General features: G+C 41.6%; 1 protein-coding gene across 2 annotated transcripts in view; it reads left to right on the top strand.

Annotated features, from left to right (window-relative positions):
• The window catches only part of LOC114043725 (sulfotransferase 1A1-like), a 13,125-nt gene that overhangs the window by 862 nt on the left and 7,824 nt on the right, over positions 1–4,439 (top strand). Inside the window, exon 2 of one of the 2 annotated variants that reach the window (XM_027862844.1) lies at positions 1,083–1,206. The exons of the other annotated variant lie outside the window; for it this stretch is intronic. The gene's annotated coding sequence lies outside the window, so the exon portion shown is untranslated. The remainder of the gene's footprint in view (positions 1–1,082; positions 1,207–4,439) is intronic. 2 annotated transcript variants of the gene reach the window in all.

Below are 4,439 nucleotides of genomic sequence, written 5' to 3'. Positions count from 1 at the left end.
TATTCATTCTTTTGGTTTTGTTTTATAATTTCTTGATTTCTCATGAAGTCATTAGCTTCCACCAAATGTCCCGATTTTTAAAAAGAACAGAGGTTGCAAACTATAGGCCAATAGGCTTGACACTTAAATTCATGAGAAAATTCTAGAAAACCTTACTAAAAAGCTGCGAATATCTACTAAAGGGGATTACACGAAGTCAGAATGACTGTATCAAAGACAGATCAAGCCAAAGCAACTTTTCTCTCCCTTTCTCCCAGAGTTACTGAACTAGATCATAGGACTGCTATAGATATAATTTACCTAGATTTCAGCAATCCATTTGACCAAATATTTCATCCTATTCTCATGTACAAGATAGACAAAAGTGGATGAGACAATAATACATTTAGCTCAGTTGAGAATTAACTGAATGAGCGGACTAAAGATTAGTTATTAATGAATCCAACTTGGCAGGAGGTCTCCAGTGAAGCGCCCAAGGGATCTGTGCTGGGTCCTCTGCTGTTTAAAGGTTTGTTTTTTTTATCAGTGATACAGATAAAAGTATAGGTAGAGTACTCATTAAATTTGCAAATGACCCAAAAGTGAAAGGGATAGCTAAAACACTAGAGGCCAGAGTCAGGATCCAGTCAGTGAATCAACAAGCATTTTGATTAAGCACTCACCATGTGCCAGGCACTGTGCTAAATTGTGGGATGCAAAGGAAAGCAAAAACACAGTACCTGCCCTCAAGGAGTTTACATTCTAGGAGACAATATGCAAAAAAAATAGAGAAGATTCTGAAAAAAAAGATAGAAGAGTAGGTCAGAAAATTTCAAGCTCTCCAGATTTCCTCCACAAACAAGACAAAATAGCACCTCAGGGTCAACATAGAGTGGCAAAAATAAATAGAGATGTCCTCCTAGTCCTCCTGGGATAACCAGAGAAGACCTGAAGAAAGATCTCAGGATGGAGGTTTGACTGAGTGAAGCGTAGAAACCTCCAGACTAGCTCTGCTGAAACAACAAGCATTGAGCCCTGGGGGCAGCTGGGGTGGGAGGTAACTGTTGAGGTTACAGCCACAGGAATTTTCACCACTTGTACAGGGTGGGAAGTCGGGAGTCTGTGCAGCAGAAGACTGAGGGAGCCTTTGCTGATAAGGAAAACCAGGCCCAGCTGTGCTGCAAGACACGATAAGATCCTGGGCAAGAAGAAACCAGCACATGTGGGGTAAGTGGCGAGGCAGGGATGCTGTTGGCTTTGGGCACTTACCGGGGAGCTAAGTTCTTGGTCCTGGTTCCAGGCCAGAGGGGAGAACTGAAGGTCATAGCCATTGGAGGGTTTTTAGGGGGTAAGAGCATTTCCACAATAGTGGGGGGGGCAGTGGGGGGCTAGCTGTGGCTTGGAAGGGGAAAGAGTGCAGAAGTTGGGACCAGGACAAAGCTCAAAAAATAACAGTAAGAAGGACCTGGGAAGCATAACCAAGATGGTGGAGTAATGGCAGGGACTAGCCTGAGCTCTCCACCAAACCCCTCCAAATACCTTTAAAAAATGACTCTAAACAAATGCTAGAGCAGGAGAACACACAAAAAGACTGAGTGAAACAAATGTCCAGCCCAAAACAACTTAGAAGGTCAGCAGGAAAGGTCTGTTACACCAGGGTGCGAGAGGAGCACAGGTTTGTACAGACTGGGTGTCAGCAAACCCAGAACAGGACTCCGGATGACTGAATCACGGGCAGCAGTTGAGGTTTCCAGACCTTTCAGCCCGCAGACACCAAAGACAACTTAGAAGGTCAGCAGGAAAGGTCTGTCACACTTGGGAGAGAGTGGACTGCAGTCCAGCACAGGGTGCATCAGCATAGCCCCCACTACAGCAAACCAGGCACAGGCTTTGGGAGTGACTGAATCAGGAGTGGTGGCAGAACTGCTTCTGGAGCTCTCAGCCCACAGACGGTAAGGGGATCGAACAACTGGTCAGATGGAGATTATAGGGGTCTCTTTGCAAGCACTTCATGAGGCAGGACTCTGTTGCTTTGCCCATACTTGGATCTGGGCTGAAGTGTTTGGGTGGAAGTCCCAGGGCAAGGAGGAGCACTAGTACAATAGAGATTGCAGCAGCAGTGAAGCAGGGACCGTCGTCATCACAGTTCCAGGGCAGAAAAGAGTGCTTGTGGTCACTCACAGACCAGAGCACAGGCCAGGAGAGGAGTAAACACCTCTCCTTAGAAGAACCTTGGAAGAACTGAAAACTTACATGTCCCTAGAAGTATTTCTGAAAACATCTGTACAAAAGCCCTGGAGGTTGGGATAGTGTGCCCTCCACACTGGAAGCAGAGCCCTACTTTAACAAAGAGTTAAAAATCAAGTAATGGGCTGGGCAAATGAGCAAACAACAGAAAAAATTCTGACCACAGAAAGTTACTATGGTGACAAGGAAGATCAAAACACACTCAGAAGAAGACAACAAAGTTAAAGCTCCTACATCCAAAACTTTCAAGAATAATGAATTAGTCTCAGGTCATGGAAGAGCTCAAAAAGGATTTTGAAAATTAAGTAGGAGAAGTAGAGGAAAAATTGGGAAGAGAAATGAGAGCAATGCAAGAAAATCATGAAAAACAAGTCAACAGCTTAGTTGTGTCTTAGGAGACACCAAAAAATACTGAAGAAAACGGGCAGCTTGAGGCAGCTAGGTGGCGCAGAGGATGGAGCACCGGCCCTGGAGTGAGGAGGACCTGAGTTCACATCCAGCCTCAGACCAAACACTTGTCACTTACTAGCTGTGTGACCCTGGGCAAGTCACTTAACCCAATTGCCTTAAAAAAAAAAAAAAAGAAATTATCAAGGAAAACTGCCCTGATGTTCTAGAACCAGAGGGTAAAATAGAAATTGAAAGAATCTACCGATCACATCCTGAAAGAGATCCCCAAAGGAAAACCCCTAGGAATATTACAGCCAAATTCCAGAGTTCCCAGGTTAAGGAGAAAATATTGCAAGCAGTCAGAAAGAAACAATTAAAATATCATAGAGCCACAGTTAGGATAACACAGGATTTAGCATCTTCTATTTGGAGGGCTTGGAATATGATATTCCAGAGGGCAAAGGAGCTAGGATTACAACCAAGAATCACCTACTCAGCAAAACTGAATATAATCCTTCAGGGGAAAAATTGAATATTCAATGAGATAGAAGACTTTCAAGCATTCTTGATGAAAAGACAAGAGTTGAATAGAAAATTTGACTTTCAGATACAAGACTCAAGAGAAGCATAAAAACGTAAACAGGAAAGGGACATCATAAAAGACTTAATTAGGTTAAACTGTTCACATTCCTACGTGGGAAGATGATATTTGTAACTCCTAAGACCTTTTTCATTATTAGGGTAGTTAGAATAGATATATATAGACAGAAGGCATAGAAGTAAGTTGAATATAAAGGGATGATATCTAAAAAATAAAATCAAGGGGTGAGAAAGAAGAATGTACTGGGAGAAAGAAAAAGGGAGAGGTAGAATGGGGTAAATTATCTCACATAAAAGAGACAAGAAAAAGCTTTTACAGTAGAGGGGAAGAGGGGGGAGATGAGGGAGAGTGAGTGAACCTTACTCTCATAAGAATTGATTCAAAGAGGGAATAACATACATACTCAATTGAGTATAGATATCTATCTTACCCTACAGGAAAGTAGGAGGGGAAGGGGATAAGAGAAGGGGGGGTGATAAAAGGCAGGGCAGATTGGGGGAGTGGTGGTCAGAAGCAAAACACTTTTGAGGAGTGACAGGGTGAAAGGAGAGAGAATAGAATAAATGATGGGGAAGAGGGTGATAGGATGGAGGGGAATACAGTTAGCAATAGTAACTATGAAAAAAAATTTTGAAACAAGTTTCTCTGATAAAGGTCTTATTTCTCAAATACAAAGAGAACTGAGTCGAATTTATAAAAATAAGAGCCATTTCCCAATTGATAAATGATCAAAAGTTATGATTAGTTTTCAGAGGAAGTAAAGTTATCTATAGCCATATTAAAAAATACTCTAACTTTCTACTGATTGGAGAAATGCAAATTAAAACAATTCTGAAGCACTACCTCATACCTATTAGATGGGCTAATAGGACAGAGAAGGTAAATGAGAAATATTGGAGGGGATGTGGGAAAAATGAGACATTAATGTACCTTTGGTGGAGTTGTGAACTGATCCATGCCCTTTGGGCATAGTTCCAAATTGCTCTCCAGCAAGCAATTTTGATATAGGTTATACATGTACGATCATGTTAAACGTATTTTCCACATTAGTCATGTTGTGAAAGAAGAATCAGAACAAAATGGAAAAACCATGAGAAAGAAAAAAAGTGAAAATAGCATTCTTTGATCTGCATTCAGATTTCATAGTTCTTTCTCTTACTGTGGATAGCATTTTCCATCATGAGTCTTTTGGAATTGTCTTGGATCATTGTATTGCCGAGAA

This window comes from Vombatus ursinus, unplaced genomic scaffold (genome assembly GCF_900497805.2).
Source record: "Vombatus ursinus unplaced genomic scaffold, bare-nosed wombat genome assembly UNPS02014770.1, whole genome shotgun sequence".
In the NCBI taxonomy this organism is placed as follows: domain Eukaryota; kingdom Metazoa; phylum Chordata; class Mammalia; order Diprotodontia; family Vombatidae; genus Vombatus; species Vombatus ursinus.
This window is presented reverse-complemented; position numbering and strand designations above follow the sequence as displayed.